At 38.3% G+C, this 17,759-nt stretch overlaps 1 protein-coding gene across 4 annotated transcripts in view; it reads left to right on the plus strand.

Moving 5' to 3' along the window:
* Positions 1-10,270: 10,270 nt before the first annotated feature.
* The window catches only part of SLCO5A1 (solute carrier organic anion transporter family member 5A1), a 411,786-nt gene continuing 404,297 nt past the window's right edge, over positions 10,271-17,759 (plus strand). For 3 of the 4 annotated variants that reach the window (XM_074207458.1, XM_074207462.1, XM_074207460.1), the window contains exon 1: positions 10,271-10,354. The gene's annotated coding sequence lies outside the window, so the exon portion shown is untranslated. The remainder of the gene's footprint in view (positions 10,355-17,759) is intronic. The other variant, XM_074207461.1, reaches the window with a different exon arrangement.

A 17,759-nucleotide genomic window follows, 5' to 3' on the forward strand; every position in this document is an offset into this window, starting at 1 on the left:
CAATTGAGTAAACTCTCGAAGGTCCCATTCAGAAGTGAGGAGCAGATGCTCCAGCAACAGGGCATCTGGCAGAGGACTGCACCCTCTTGGACCTCCGCATCCCCGGGGCCCGAGGAGGAGGGGCTGCCTGGTGTTAGCTCCCGGCCACCGGCTTCTCGCGCCCCCATATCCATCCCGGCCCGCAGCCCCGGCTGCAGGGCAGGGTCAAGCTGGCCGGACTTCTCTCTCTGAAGCCGTGGGCTCCATTTCCCAAAGGGGGAGAGGATCTCCAAGTCCCCCGGCCGGCCAGCTCGCCCTCCAGCCTCCCGCGGCCCAGCTCCGGGCCACGGCTCAGGCTCACGGCATAATCGCCCATCGATTACCACCTCTCAGGGACCATTGTGGGGGTTTCTGGAGCAGGGGAAAGTCAAAGGTCACTGCGAGATAGAGACTATCCGGGAGGGCTAAGGGGCCGGTTGAAAAGCATTCAAGTCCAATCAAGCTCTAAAATCCGCGGGCATTTAAATGGTCTTGTAACTTCAGATCGATCCTGAATTTACCACTTTCCTAAAGTCAGACACCTTCAGCTGCTCCATCCCAGGCGTCCAGATCTACTGAGACACCCCCACTCACCCTAGCGGGGGGAAAGAAAGAAAGTAAGGAGGTATGAGTCATTCTCTTTTCCCTAAATTCAACTCATTCTTCCTTAGAAGGTAGGGAAAAAGCCAAACTTGTTCCTGGACCCTGCGCCCTCAGGTCTCCTAGACTGCTAACATTCTAGCACTCTTCATTTTGTCCCTTCCCAGTCTCCCAGCAGGCGTTTTCCCCGGGAGAACTGTCCATCTGTCTGTCCCTCCTTTTTTTTTTCCCAACACCCCCTCATCTTCTAATAGCCCAGATGGGTCTTGGATCAAACCTGAAGACCCGAGCCTCAAGGTTTTTTGCTATATAGTGGCAATTCCCCGCAGAATCTACTTTCTAATTCCTGATCTGAGTTCTGGAGTCCTACCAGATCATCTCTTTGATATCCTCCCCCACCCCACCCCCACTTTTCTTCCATCTTTATCCCCCAACTCCCCCAGATCTGAAGAAAATGATTAGTCTAGTGTCTGATCTAGTTATTTTTTTAAATTAAATTTGAGTTTTACAACCCCCCCCCCCCAATCTTACCGGATCCAGTTATAAATGAAAAGGTGGGAATAGCCTAGAAGGATGATAATCATGACAAGGATTATAATTCCTGTTCATACACTATGGCTTTAGGGCACAACATAAGGAACAATGTTCTCCCAAGGGACTTCTGGGGTTAGATTTTGCGAGTTTTATTAGGAAGTAGGAGAAAGGACTGAGAGCCAACTTGGCTTTACATGTCTGTATAGATCTAATGGAAACAGAGCAGGCTTCCAGCAGTGAAGGACTTGGTTCTTAATCTGGCTTTTTGATCCATTTGGGAAGCGGTCTGACTCTGGGCAAAGCATTTAGCTTCTCTGCTACGGGTAACTAGGTGATGGATAATTTGTAATCCTCACCTGGGGTTGCCTCTGCCAAGGATATCGTGGCTCCAGCCCTGTCCCTATTAGTGAGATGTGGAAGAACTCGTGGGTAGATAGATGGTAGTAATGGGTAATTTATGAGAGGCTACTAATTCACTGCACCAGGATTAAATAAAACCAGTATGTGCTGGTCCACAAACCCAGTAAAATCCAAGATTTGAGACAAACAAACCACTCCCATAGGAGAGCAGTTATTTGGGAGGGGTCACTTGGTTATCTAAAGAGGGGTTGATTAGGCTTTTCTTCCTTCTCCTGGGACACACAGTCTTCTCTTCCTTGTATCAGCAGTTGTTTTTCGGGACTGTGGAATTATTGTTTTGTCATGGAGTTTTTGTTTTGCTGTTGTTGGGTTTCTGTTTTGTTTTGGAATGATCATTTACAGGATAGTAGGTTAAAGTGGGCCACTGAAGACTGGGGGTAAGGGCAAGGAGGGAGGGAGGGAAAAAGACTGGGGAAAGACCTGGGGGAAATCTCATCTTGCTGAAAATACCTGATTTCACCAAATGCAGAGCCATTGGACAGGCTGGATTATTTATCAGGAAGTCTTCTGGGGAGGCATGGAAGACCTGCCGGAGAGTTTGTCATTAGCTGTCAATCAAGAGTTAACCAACATGGGAGGCAAGGAGACCGAGCCAGGGAGGCTAGTAATAAGATAGAAGAGTGGAAGAGGCCCCACTTAAGGAAGCATTCTGTTCTTGCCCCTTTTCCACCATCCCATAATCTTCCTGTAGCTGAAATGGGCTTTAGGATGAGCCCTAAAGCTCCCCTTCCCCCCTCGCCCCCCCCTCCCTCTGGATCATTATACCCTGAGAGGAAGTGACCTGATTTCCTTTAAATCCCAATTAAATCTCATCTTCTCTAGGAACTCTTCTCCATCCCTATTAATTTTAGTTGCTTCCCTCCATTAATTATTTCTTATTTATTCTGTATGTAGTTTGCTTTGTGCATATTTGCTTGCATATTGTTCCTCCATTAAATTATTGGTTCCTTGAGGACCAAGTCTGGGCTGTTTTTTTTTCTTAACTTCTTTTTGTATCCCCAGAGCACCGAGCATATAGAAGGCACTTAGTAAACGTTTATTTATTGAATGCTTGATTGTGGTCAGAGAGGCAGAAGTCTATTCAGGACAAAGGGTCTGACAAAATTGATGATAATCCCAATCGCTCCCTGAGTTCAGTTAGAATCCAGCTGTCTTCCCTACTTCCTCTTTCCCTACCCCCTTCACTTTACCCCCCACCTCCTACACCCTACCAAAAACAAAGAGGCCCAAAAGAGGTCTGGCCGCCTAGTCCCTAGTCCCTGCTGTGAATAGTTTAGTCTGCTGAAATACCAAGTCCTGTGTTCTCCCCTTAGGTCTCCTCCGCCCCAGGTTTCTAGCCCGGGACTCTTTAGGAAGATGAAGTGTCTTTGTTAATCAGGAGTAAACAGCTTCGTCTCAAACTATGGTTAAAGATAAACTTGTTTAACAACAGTCTCTCTCCTTCCCCCACTAGACTGAGTCTCTGACTTCTCTACTCTTTTTCCATCTGAACAAGTCCCATTATTTTGTAAATACCAGGACTCTGGACTAAAATCCCGGCTGTTCTTGGAAACCCATCCATATTATAACTTGGATTAAGTTATCTGTGTACTTGTCATATCCTTCTCTAATAGGTGGAAAATTTCTTTGGAGGCACAGTGTCCTATTGTTTCTCCAGCCCTCCACAATGTACAATGCACCTACCTACCTAGCATAAGTTTAATGTTTGAAGAGTTAAATTTCTTCTGACTTTTAGCCCCAAAGGAACTGTTGTCCCAGATTGTAGAATGCATCCCTCCCCCCACCCCACCCCACCCCCACCCCAGTCTCTTGTCTGGCCTAAGCCACCTATCTGGGACAACAGTAGTTTACAACAGATGGGAAGGGAGAGCCTTAACTTAGTGCTCTGAGAGTCTGCAGGCCAGGGAGCTGAAGTCTGAGGCTAGTGGATCTCAGATTTCAAACAATGGCTTTTCCATGTGTAGAAGTGGAGCATAACCCATATGCATTGGGGAGACAAAGGCAAAAACAGTCCCTGTTATCAAAGAGGGAGAAAACATTAATAACCAGGGACAGAAATGATTCATACAGAGTAGACAGGTCATCTAAGAGGAGAAAGGCACTAGCAGCTACATGAGGCTACAAGTCTTTCTATATAGAACGTGAAATCTGAGCTCAGTCTTGAAGGAAATCAGGAAATTAAGAAATGAAGAAGCAGAACATTCCAGGCAGGGTAGATAGCCAATGTAGACATGACTTGAAGATAATAGTGTTCTGCTTAATTTACAGTAAGTAGGCCAAAAAGGTTGGAAGGACTCATGATGGAAAATTCTATCCACATCCAGAAAAAGATGGAGACAATGCAGATCCAAGCATACTATATTTACTCTTTTTTTTGTTGTTTTGTTTTTTCTTTCACTACATGACTACAATAGAAATGTTTACAATGATTGTATGTGTATAACCTATATCTGATTGCTCTTGGGGGAGGGGGGATAGGAGGGTGAAAACTTTGGAACTCAAAATCTTATTAAAATGAATGTTGAAGGGGGTGGCTAGGTGGTGCAGTGGATAGAGCACCAGCCCTGGAGCCAGGAGTACCTAAGTTCAAACCTGGCCTCAGACACTTAATTAATTACCTAGCTGTGTGACCTTGGGCAAGTCACTTAACCCCATTGCCAAAAATTAAAAAAAGTTAAAAAAATGAATGCTGAAAACTAACTGTATATGTAATTGGAAAAAATAAAATACTAGTTACTAAAAAAAAAAGTTGGATCTCACTGTTTGTAGAAGAGAGCCAAATAGATGACTTGAAAGGTATAAAGAGACTAGATTGGGGACAATTGTTTTAGGAGACAATCAGGATTCAGTGACTTGCCCAGGGTCACCCAGTTATTGATGATGTTTGTCCTTTGTTCTTGAAGACCAAGACATCAAGGAGTGATGTCAGGACAATCTTGTTTTAATTGGATTTGAGTACAGGTCTGCTGTCCTAAGTCACCACCTTCACTTTCTTCTCTGGAGTCATCTGAGTCTAGTGGCCAGATATGAATTAGGACAACCGGAGATGGCTTTGTTTGGGGGAGGCAATCGGGGTTAAGTGATTTAGCCAAGCTCACAGAACTAGTAAATGTTAAGTGTCTGAGGCTGGATTTGACCTCTCCTTTTTCTGACTACAGGACAATCCACTGCCCCACCTAGCTGCCCCCCTGGGGAAAGAGTTTTCAATGCTATACAGAGGATTTTATATTTTAATCCTAGAGGCAATAGGAAGTCACTGGTACTCCTTAAATGAAGGGGGCAGGAAAGTGTTTGCTCTGTCAGACCTATGATTTAGAAAAATTTAGGCAGCTGTTTGTTTGAAGAAATGAGAAATCTGAGGCAAGGAGATTAATTAGAGAGCTAATGCAATAGTTCAGGAGGGAAGTGAGGAGGTCCTGAGTTAGGCAGCCAGGAGAGTTGTAAGGAGACATAGAAGAGAGGTTGACACAGAATTTTTGAACTTGACCACATGAAACCAAATTGAGCTGGTTCCCTCATTATTGGTTCTCTTATCAGTTGAGTTTTATGATAATTTCACACATTCTTCATCACAGTTTTGTTCTGTTTTTCATTTGGTGGTTTTAATGAAATGTATATTAGTGAACAAGGATTTATATTAGTCTAAGGAAACATGTAAAACTTATAATTTTAAAAATACACTTCAAATATCATTTGCTCTGAAGAGCAAAGTGTGATAGCAAACAAAAAATATAAACAAATGAAAACTGTTTAGACAAATGGCCTAATTGATCTTCAGAAAATAAGCAAATGACCTTCAAGGGGACGTGGTGGAGGGAGAGACTGTTAAAGTGCATTGTAGCCTATTAAAGTTAGGAAGAAGACCATGAAAAAAACAAAAACAAACCAACAACTGCTAACTGTTTCTATGAGGAAAAGGCATTGACAAGACCATGCAAAGACAATAGTATTAAAGTTTGGAAAAAAGTATTTTTTTTTACTGATGAAACACCTTTTGCATTCAAGACTATTGTTAGATGGAGTTAAGGAGAGTTTATAAGAATTGAGCATTTTCAGTAGACTATAAAGCATAATTAATGAAAATAAACCATTAAGAACTTACTATTGTGCTAAGGGTTACTAGCTTTAAAAAAAAAGTATGCAAGAACAGATCCTGTCTTCAAGGAGATTATATTCTAAAGAGGGAGTCAAACACATAACATCTAGCAGTGAAAAGCAGAATTTCATCCAACTTAAAAATTTGGGGTATTTTGATTTCTAGAGGGCATCTTTATCCACCTTGAAAGAATGCTATGATGACAAACATAATGATATAATAAGAAGGAGAATTGTTTTGGAATTCCTGAAATTTCTAAATGGAGATAGAATACCACTACATGAATGCCACACCATATTGTATGCCATAATTCCAGAGTAAGTGAAGAAATGGATCCAAGAAATGGAGATAAACATTCTTCAATGGCCTGGTAACTCACCTTGTTTGAACTCCTTTGAAAATCTATGGTCTATAATTAATGCTAAACTGGAAAATTGGACCATTAGTATCCAGTGTGATAAAAATGTGATTTCATGATGAAGATTTAAAGAATGTGACAAATCTTGTGAACTCTTGACCAAATTGTATAAAACATGTATTTGAAATAAAAAATGACATTGTTCAATAATTTTCTATTTTTTAAATTTTTTTTTAGTTTTTTTGCAAGGCAAATGAGGTTAAGTGGCTTGCCCAAAGGCCACACAGCTAGGTAACTATGAAGTGTCTGAGACAGGATTTGAACCCAGGTACTCCTGACTCCAGGGCAGGTGCTTTATCCACTGCACCACCTAGCCACCCCATGTTTAATAATTTTTTAAAAAGAAGTAAACCATTATAAGGTTTATTGTATGTCTATACACTTAATTATTTTATGATTCTAATTAACTTGCATTTCATTGTCCATAAACTCTTCAAATTTATTTGTATGTTGTTGTTATTGAGTAGTTATCAGTTGTGTCCCACTCTTGGTGACCCCATTTAGAAGAGTCTTGGTAAAGGTACTGGAGCAGCTTGTGCATAAACTGGTTTGAGTTTGCTGAAGTAAAAAATCAGTCTGTCAAAGTCTCCTAGCAGTGTTCATTTTTATAGTCTTTTAGCCTCTGTAAAATATAGACCTCTGATGGAAATGCTGAGAAGTACCCTTAATTATGGTAGTGTGAATGCTACCTCTATAAACAGTGAAAAATCAGTTAGAGGGCTATTTGTTTTTATTGCATTGTTAAAAGAGCTTAGGATTGATTGGTTTCTGGTAATGTAGCTCTGGTACTGAGAACCTGATGACCTAATTTGCTTCTCCTGTTGTTCTACAGTTTCAGAGTTTGGGAAATGCATCTATGCTGCAGTTTTAAAATATGTGATTCCTATAACTTGTAAATTGATAGATGACACAGTATTTTCCCCAAGGTTTCAAAAATATGTAAATTTTTCCTCCTGCTTCCTTCATTCTCTTATTAAAATAACAAAACCAAAATTTCCAAGTTAAAATAATTCTTTCTTGAGTCTTTGCTAAGCAATTACATTAATTCCTCAGAAAAAAGTGAAATATTTTGTTTAGTAGTGTTTCATCAAGTGAGGTGACTATTCCAGTTTGAGATCTTTTAGAAAATATGACTGAATATGTCAACCTTTTTTTGCTTGAGACATAGATTTTAAGAAAATATGTGTCCTTGACAATTTCCCATCAATAAAATAGTATAAATCTCTGTCTAGCACTTCTTCCAATGTCTATAAACAGTAAGTAGAGATTCAAACACCTGCTCTACCCCATGCAAAAAGCTTCTTACTAGAAATTGATTTGTTGATTTTTTTAAATGCCTCTAAATGCCTAAGAATGATAAGCATCCCCATTAAATTTCAGATTGGCAAAAGTAGCAACATGTATGATTGACATGATCAAGAATTATCTATGTGCTGTTTACATACATCTATTTTTTTCTCTTCACATTATATTGAGGGTAATGTAGGAAAGAGTGTGAGACCTTGAGTTGTCATTCCTTTTGAAAACTCAGACTGGTTAGGAAGCTTCCATTAATGTCCTAGACCTAGAATGAATGTTAGAGCAAAATCCCCAATGGACATAAGGAAAGGGAATTTTGCTGTCTTCTGGACACAGAAATCCATTTGTTAAAATGTATGCTGAATTCAGTGAACAAGATATTAAAGTTTATTTCTTTATAAAATGAAACTAGCTAGCAAAACCACTAAGATAAAATTTTGAAGGTATTTGGAGAAATCTTACAATCAATTTACCATAATCTTATGCTTTGAAAATAAATCTCTACTATGCCATGACCATCACATTTTTTAAAAATAAAGAAAATGACAAAATTTGATAATGTTGGGATTATAGAGATATGGACATATTCAGACATTGGTGATAGAATTGCAAATCTGTACAATCTTTTTGGAATCCACAGTATGTTGAAAGATTTTAAAAATTAGCATTCCTTTGATACAATAATTCTTTTGTTACCAAAGTTATCATAAAGAAATGCATATGCATTTAAAAGAAATGTATACATTAAAAAAATCATTTCTATGTTCTAAAAAGGCAACACATGGTAAAATGGATAGACTTTACCTGGGAAGAAATTGTTTTTCTGATTTGGTAAGACAGAACCTCTTTGAACATCAGACAATTCTATTAAATGAGAAATATAGATAGTGGGGGGATGGGAGGAGAAAGAGGGAACAGTTCCTATATTGAGAAGTCACGGGTCTTAGATGAAATGACCAAAGAATTGAATCTCTTGGTGGTTACATTCAGTCTTATCTAGTTGTGTTTCTCCTCCCACACCTAACAGTGCATAGCACACAATAAGTTCTTAATTCCAATTTGTTGTATTGTATTATAATTACAAAAAAACCCAACCCTGGGAGCAACTTAAAGGTAAACAACTAAATAAACAAACTGTGGCCTATTATAATGCAATCAGGACTGACTTTAATCTGAGAATGACTTGTTTCAGCCAGATAGATCAATGGTTAGAGCATAGTGTCTGTTGTCTGGAAGACTTGAGTTCAAATATGACCTCTTACCAGTTGTATAACCCTGAGCTAGTCCTTAATCCACTGGAGAAGGAAATGTTATCATTGGAGAAACAAATGCTACTACCCCAGTATCTTTGCCAAGAAAAGTCCTGGGGGTTACAAAGATGGACACAACTGAACAACAACATGGGAAATAGAAATAAATATACAAAGACAGTAAGAAATAATGCAAAAATGAAGGAAAGAGAACCAGAAAATTGGCATCCACACTATCTCTAACTACATTTAAAGGAAAATACACAAATATGGGATTCATATAGACAATTGAACAGGATGCAGATAAATTGTAAATTGTTTTACATGTCTGCTTAAAAAAATGCAGGGTCCTGGAGGTTGTTTTAATAGCTGTAAATTTGCTTTTTAAAGTTAAGTTCATAATAAATTCATTACTCTAGTCCTCTAAGGACTCATCTTCTTTTTGCTTCAATACTTCTTTCAGAATTGTAATTCTAACACCAACATCTTGCACCAAGCTGCCTGAGAAGGATCTCTCAAGACAGGGAGAATGATTCTTAGACAGCTGATACTAAACACTTGCTTCTGTGCACCTTCGTTTTGAAGCCTTTCCACAATGATAGGACTGGCCTGAGCTTGTGCTTGTTTGGCACAGTATTCAAGAAAACCTGGGATCATCTTTGGATTGTATGGTTGTCGTATAGTTACAAAACTTTAAAATTTGAAGGGATCTACAGTAGATCTAAAACTGATCTCTAGCAAGTAAATATCCAGCTTCAGGCTGAAGAATTTCATTAAAGGGGAATTCTGGTTTTTTTTTCTCCCCCTGAGGCAGTTGTAAGTCCACCTATGGTAGCTCTAATCCTTAAGAAAAATTTCCTGATGTTAGGCCTAAATATGCTTCTTTGGAACTTCTATCCATTTTTCCCAGTTATGTTTGACCATCTGCAGTCAAGCAGAACAAATTAATTTCTCTTCCATATGAAAGCTTCAACTATCTGCGGGCAGCTATCTCTCCTCTTTATAACTCTACCTCTCCTGTCTTTTCTCCAACCTTCAGTCTTCTCTTCACCAGACTATATACCCACAGTTTCTTCAACTGACACTTAAATGGCAAGGACCTTTTTCTGGACCTCTACAATTTATCAGTGTCTTTTATTAATCTGTGATAATGTTTATTCTTGTTCTCATAGAATATCATGACATTAGGAAGGTGATGTCATGACAGGCAGCTGAATTGGATTTGGGGGAGGGACTGTGCTAAAGTCACCAGTCTCATTTTCTCCTCCAGAGTCATCTGGGTCCAGTGGCCCTGGATGCAAGGTAATCAAGTTAAGTAACTTGCCCAAAGTCACACAAAGTCAGTGTCAGGTGTCTGAGGCTGAATTTGAACTCCTGTCCACCTGACTTCAGGGCCAGTGCTTGATCCACCTTGTCCCCCAGAACAGAACACAAGATGTCTCCAGTTGTGATTTGACCTAGGCAGATGCTAATATTTTACTTTTTTAAAAGAAATTTTAAAACTGCATACTGTAGAGTTTCTTACATCTATGGTGTTTGACTTTATTTTCTTTGGAATAGAAATTTAGGAAAATATTCTGAATAAGAGATCAAATTCAAAGTCAAGGAAACTTTCACTCTGAACATTTTAATTCCAGATTGTGCAACATGCAGAACAGGGGAGATACATGCAGAGTCACAGGAGAGCACTGGATAACACATTTTTGCTGAAAGCATCCTGTAAGTGTAAATTGTTGTTAAATGATGGATAATACCTGGTAGTTGGAATTTTTAATGCAGAATTTCCTTGCTTATAGGAGGTATTTGTTTGTTCAGTAGAATGTGAGTTCTTTGAAACCCATTCCAGGTGACATTAAAAAATTATTTTAGGCTTCTAAAAATATTTTTTTGAAGTAAAGTCATGTGACCACTTTAAATATTTGTTTTTTGTGTTAATCAGAACAAGGGAAGAACATAAAAATTTTACTAATATTTATGAATTTTAGATGTGATTATTCTTTATTACATTAGTTTAATTGTTAGAATTGATGTAATAGAAAGACCAGTGAACCTAGAGGCAGAAGTCCTGGCTTTGGAGACTTCCACTTGCTATGTTAGGGCAATTTCCCTAATCTCTATGAAGCTGTTTCAGCTGTAACATGGGAATAATCATGCTTAACATATCTCTTCCAATAAATTGTTTTGAAGAAAACACTGTAAACTGTAAAGCATTGTATAATTTGTAGCATCATATTCTTTTTCATGGATATTCCTCCCATAATTGATATTGCAACTTGCACATCTCATCATTTGAGATTCTTGTCCACATCTTCTTGTAGATGTCTTTCACAAGAGGTCTACAATGTGATAGAGAAGGTTCTTATAGTTATCCAGACATTGCATGAATACAAATCTTGAACTGTTCCTTGGTGAGCCATCCCAGTTTGTAAAAAGTTAATATCTTTACAGTATGCTAAAACGCTAGAGCAGGCTGGATCCAGAGAGCTGATAAATTTTTAGTGTGAGCATTTATACTCAGATATTAGGCTATATATCAGAACTTGATATATTATTTTATTGACTGATCTTAGGAAAGTGTAACGAATGCAGATTAAACTTAAAAGTATGTGTGCAGACATTTCTTCTCCTCCTGACCCCAAGTTTTTAATCATTTGCCATAATACTATGGTTTTATTCCATAAACTTTGTTGGAGCTCAACAAAAATGCAGTAAAAGGTTTAAGGAATAAATAAGCACAGACTAACAACAACAATAGTATATTAACTAACATTTATATAGTACTTTAGGATTTGCCAAGTGCTTTACATCCATTATCTTATTTAAATCTTATAACTTATCTATCTAGATAAGATGATTATAAGGATAACCTCCCTGGAAAGGGATCTCATTTGTAGGCTGAAGCTTATGTAAATGATGGAAGTAGAAAATTGAGGCAACTTGGCAAAGATGACCAAAGATGAGAATAATATTGGAAGGATTATGAAAAGATAATATCACCAGTTGTCCATTGCTGATAGAGCTGTGCATTGGTCTGATAATTCTGGAAATGAATTTGAAATCATTCAAAGAAAAATGACTAAGTTGCCCATGTTCTATGTCCCAGAGATTTTCCTGCTAAGCATATAGCCCAACAAGGTCAATGAGGGATGCTCTAAAATATTCCTAGCAGTAGTTTTTGTGCAAACAGATGACATATCTGTCAACTGAGAGTTGGCTAAACAAATTATAGTATATGAATGTAATAGACTATTTTGACAAGGAATTTTGAATACTTTGTTCTGATTCTTCTTTTACAACATGACAAATATGGAAACATGTATAACATGATTGTACATGTATATTATCAAGTTGCTTGCTGTCTTGGAATGGGAAAAGAGAAGGGAGGGCAAATTTTGGGATTCAAACTCTTACAAAAATGATTGTTGAAAACTAACTTTCAACATAATTGAAAATAATAAAATTCTATTATTGAAAAAAAGGAAATGAAAGCAAGCCTTCACAATTGGGCAATTGACCCTCACAGAGCTTATTAAATTTGAGTACATATACTACAATAGCAAAAATGTTCATGATCCCGAATAACAGACTCTCTGAGTATTTAGACTTGTTATGCACATAGATCACCAACTTTCCCTTAAAAAAGTAACATTCAGCTTATTTTTCTGTAAAGTAAAAACCAATGAGGGCTGACATTTATAGATTATCAATGAGTACAAAAGATATCTTTTATTTTATTTTTTATATTTCCTATTTTCATAAACTCAAGGCTCAATAGACAGAATTACTCCCATTATACAAAGAAAAAATAAGACAATATATGAAGCCATGAACTTGTTAGTTGTAGTTCATTTTTAAAAAGAGTATGCTAATTATAGCAGGGTAGTAAAAATAAAGATTACTTTTTTGAGTGTTTTAAATGTTCTAGATCACTTGGAGAAGCTCACTCAAAGGGATGAAGGTATATATACACATTGTGTGTATATTTTTATAGTACATATATGTACTTGTATACATATATTTCATTTTTTGTTTGGGAGAATTTTGTTACCAGATAAATGTCATTCTGGGGGATAAAAGAGTTCAGGGTGGTACATGAGGTGTAGCAGACACCTGAAATCCTTGATACTGGAGAGGATGATTTTGGTACCTATCTGGAGATTTGGAGTTCTGAGCTACAGTATGCTAAGCTGATCAGTTGTCTAAACCAACAGTTTGGGTGAGGTAGAGCTATCTGTTCTCCTCACTCCAATCCTAATTTTATTTTTTGAGGAAACTATGGAAAGACATATAACTAATAAAAAACAAAATAGGCAGAACTAAGAAAACTCAACACACTGACTACAGCAATGTACATGGAAATGAAAAAGAAATGAAATTGAATACTGAACAACATTATCATGACTAATATGAGAATCTGTCTCTTGCAGAGATAGGAGACCTTGAATGTGAAACACTGTATATGCTATCACATTTCAACTATTTGCTAGTATTATGGAACTTTGCTTTCTTCTTTCTAATTCCCATTTAATTTTTGCTACAAGGAATGACTTGTTGGGTAGGAAAGTGAAATAGTTGGGAATTGTGGTGATTAAAACAAAAGAGATCAATATTTTTTTAATTCACAAAAAAAGAAGAAAAGAAAATGGAGGCAATCAATATCCACTGGTCAGAAACATGTCCCTTTCCACAATTTATCAACTGAGCCCTAGTCATGTGACTTTGGCATAATGGAATCAGCTTCCCACAGGAAGAAATTGAATGCTTGGATATTATATAAAGTGTTTAGGTCTTTTTTATATAGATTAGCAAAAGATTAAATAATGCATCTACTTCTAGGCTTGGTTCCTGAAGTATCTTAGACTAAGGCAGTATGTATGGCCAGGAGTAAGTACTAGGGAAGAAAAAATTCAGTTTGTTTAACAACCTTCTCCTCACATCTACTCTTCAAATTGAGTTGGCCATGGGATATGGGACACAATAGAGTTTTCAACTAATATTAGATTACAAACAAGTAAGTCTAACTATTAGATATAGGACTCAGAAACTCTGGATTTGTATATTAGTTTCTTAAGATAAAATATGATATATGAAATTAGGAGGAGATTGAAGTTCTTACATCCAGTGCTTTTCCTTTCAATGTCCTTTTACTTGAAGTAACCATCCAATGCTTTTCACTACAGTTAATTCATTATGAGTAGAGTGGGGAGATGGGGGAGGGTTGGTAAAGGTTGGTCATGTACAGAGAGAACTACTCTGCACTCTGCTCATCAACTTGCCTCCATTAATTTGTCTATTTCTTATTTTGAGACGTTCAGTTCCCATTTCTGGGGTCTAAATTGTGGGATGTCCTTGACTTTTTTACTTTATTGGGGATGGGGGAAGGTACTAAACCAAGTAACAAAAGTAAGATTTTTAGATGACCATAAATATTTAACACAGTCTTGGACTAGCCTCCTGTTCTTTTCTTTCTCTCAAAGGCAACGTCTTTTTTCAAACACTGGGACTTGAATATGCATTGAACTCCCCTCAAGGGTCTGGCCTACTAGTCTGTCAACTTCTTAGCTTCAATGATCTGAATCTGCCCTCCAGTCAACAACACAGATGTTCTTACCACTCTTTGCACCCTTACCTTGAACCCTTACAGTCCTTAACTCTAAGATCTTGAAATTTAGAAAAACATTGAACAGTGGACAGAAGTCAGAAGACTTGAATTTGAATCCTATCATTTACTACTATTTATGGTCTTGGTAGATTCCCTTCAGCTCTCTGTAAAATAAGGGATTTAGAGTAGCTGAGCTCTATGGTCTCTTCTAGTTCTAAATTTATGATTCTGATGCAGAGAATTATGAACGTAGAAAATTTATAATTAGAAATAAATTCTGTAATCTTTAATGCTGTTAAATTTTGTAAATTGTTTCTGAGATGTAAACTGATCCCTGTTGATTGTGTCTTGTCTCCCTTTGACCCCTGCTGTTTGTATTTTGTTGCCCCATTCCTCCTTCACCCAGCTTCCTGTTCTCAGTTACTTGACCTTACCCAATGATGTTAACATGTCAAGAAATGACATGCTGAACTTAGAGGTCATGTACCTTGTATCAGGAAGGACCAATAATATGTAGCTTGCCCATTGGAGAAAACCTGAGCAAGGTGCTAGACTCCCCAAGTGCCACCCCTTGTCCAACCTACTACAGAAGTGTATTTAAGAAGAAATGCTGCCCCTTCTTGCCTCTTCTTAACTCTATCTTCCACCCTGCAAGTTGTCTGCATCTCTCTTTCCTTCTTAGGACATGTATTCCTATGCTAGACCTGATGGTTCACCATGGACCCCCATGCCATGTGATTAGGGCTCGCTCAGGCACTCTCTCTCTCTCTCCCCCCTCCTCCCTCACTCTCCCTCAAACTTCACCTAGCCTATTCTCAAAGTGCTTACTGCTTTTCTAGGAGTTTTAACCTATCTCCTTATCGTCCAAAGGACTTTCAAAGATCTTTGCCAGCATCACAGTTCTAATTAGGGTTTTACACTAAATATTGGTTCCTCTTTGGACCTTTGTTAGTCAGGTGATATCTCCACCTTTTAGAATGCTGTCCAGTTTTGTCATAGCTTTCTTTCCAAGAAACAAAGATTTTTTTTAATTTCATGATTGAAGTTAGCCCAAGAATATAAAATCTTATCTTGCTTCAGTTTCTTCTCTCTCTGTTTGTGAGAAAGTAATGGGATCAGTTTCCTAGATTATTTTTTTTGGATATTAAACTTCAATCCAGCTTTTTACACTCTTGTTTTTAGGTTTTTGCAAGGCAAATGGGGTTAAATGGCTTGCCCAAGGCCACACAGCTAGGTAATTAAGTGTCTGAGACCAGATTTGAACCCAGGTACTCCTGACTCCACTAGGCCATCTAGCCGCCCCTTTTACACTCTTTTCTTTCTTTCTTTTTTTTTTGAATTTTTTTTATTCTCATTTTGTACAAATTTTTTTTACATTAATAAAATATTCTTGTTTACAAGTAAACAAAATACCCCTCCTCCTCCCATGAATAGACTTGCTTGGGCAAAAAAAGTAAAGGGGAGAGAAAAAAATTAAAATTAAAAATAAAAGTAATAGTAATAATTGTAGGTATGGCTAGGTGGTGCAATGGACGAAGCACTAGCCCTGGAGCCACGAGCAACCGAGCCCATATCCAGCCTTGTAAACCCAACAATCACCCAGCTGTGTGACATGCAAGCCACCTGATCCCCACTGCCCTGCAAAAACCAAAAAGAAGAATAAAAAAGACCCAAAATAAAATAAAATAGTAATAATAGTAGGGGTGGCTGGGTGGCAGACAGAGCATTGGCCCTTGAGCCAGGAGCACCTGGGTCCAAATCCGGCCCCAGACACCCAAAGATCACCCTGCTATGTGGCCCCAGTCAGGCCATCCAGCCCCACTTGCCCTGCACCCTCCCCCAAATAATAACAAAAAATGTGCTTGAGTCTTTGTTCCAACACCAACAACTCTGTCATGGGTGGATCTCATTCTTTATGATAAGTCCATCACAAAAGTTACTTCCATATTTTTCCAATGTTGCCATTGCTGATTGCAACTCACTCCTTTCTTATTTCTCCACTACCATGTACTTTATTTTTTCTCTCCTTTCACTCTGACTCTGCTGTAGGGTCGTTGACTGGCTCAGCAGACAGATCCCTGGTCCTGGGGCCAAGAGGCCCTGAGCCCCCATACCACTACCACCCCTTAGGCCCAGAATTCACCTGGCCCTATGGTCCTGGGAAGGCCTTCCAATCCCAGCCCCTTGCAAGAAGTAAGAAAGAAAATGTGTTATATCTGACCATTCTCCCCCCATGGTCCATCCTCTCCTTTATTCACATCCCTACCCCTTTCCCCTGCTCCCCCTTCCTTCTTACTCCAGTTGTCTATACCCCATTGAGTATATTTTCTGTTTCCTCTCCTAGCCATCTCTGATGAGAGCAAAGGTTCCCTCATTCCCCCTTGCCTCCCCCCTTCCATATCATTGCAATAGCTCATTGTAATAAAAAAAAAATCTTATGTGAAATATCTTGGACTATTCCCCCTCTCCTTTTTCTTTCTCCCATTCCATTTCCCTTTTTTTCCCTATTGACTCCATTTTTTATCTTCGAATTCAGCTTTCTCCTGTGCTTCAACTATAAAAGCTCTCTCTACCTGCTCTATTAACTGAGAAGGTTCATATGAGTATTATCAGTGTCATGTTTTCTATGCAGGAATACATGCAGTTCATCCTCATTAAGTCCCTCATATTTCCCCCCTCTCCTCCAATCTCCATGCTTCACCTGAGTCCTGTATCTGAAGATCAAACCTTCTGTTCAGCTCTGGCCATTCCAAAAGGAACATTTGAAATTCTCCTGGTTCATTGAAAGTCCATCTTTTTCCCTGGAAGAGGACATTCAGCCTTGCTGGGTAGTTCATTCTTGGCTACATTCTAAGCTCTTTTGCCTTCTGGTATATTGTATTCCAAGCCCTACTAGCTTCCAATGTAGTTGCTGCTAAGTCCTGTGTGATCCTGACTGCAGCTCCACGATATTTGAACTGTGTCCTTCTGGCTGCTTGTAATATTTTCTCTTTGACTTGGGATTTCTGGAACTTGGCTATAATATTCCTAGGGGTTCGGTTTTTGGGGATCTCTTTCTCTGGGCGATTGGTGGATTCTCTCCATTTCTATTTTGCCCTCTGCTTCTAGAATATCAGGGCAATTTTCCTGTAGTAATTCTTTGAAAATGATGTCAAGGCTCTTTTCCTGATCATGACTTTCAGAAATTCCAATAATTTTTAAATTATCTTTCCTAAGTCTGTTTTCCATATCAGTTGTTTTTTCCATGAGATATTTCACATTTTCTTCTAATTTTTCAATTTTTTTTTGTTTTGAAGTATTGATTCCTGATTTCTGGTAAATTCATCAATCTCCCTGAATTCTATTCTTTGTCTGAAGGATTTGTTTCCTCAGAGTTTTTTCTTATCTCTTTTTCCACCTGGCCAATTTTGCTTTTTAAAGCATTCTTCTCCTCAATAACTTTTTGAACTGTTTTATCCATTTGACCTAAGCTGGTTTTTAGCATGCTATTTTCTTCAGCATTTTTTTGGATTTCCTTGACTA

This window comes from Macrotis lagotis, chromosome X, assembly GCF_037893015.1.
Source record: "Macrotis lagotis isolate mMagLag1 chromosome X, bilby.v1.9.chrom.fasta, whole genome shotgun sequence".
Lineage (NCBI taxonomy): Eukaryota > Metazoa > Chordata > Mammalia > Peramelemorphia > Peramelidae > Macrotis > Macrotis lagotis.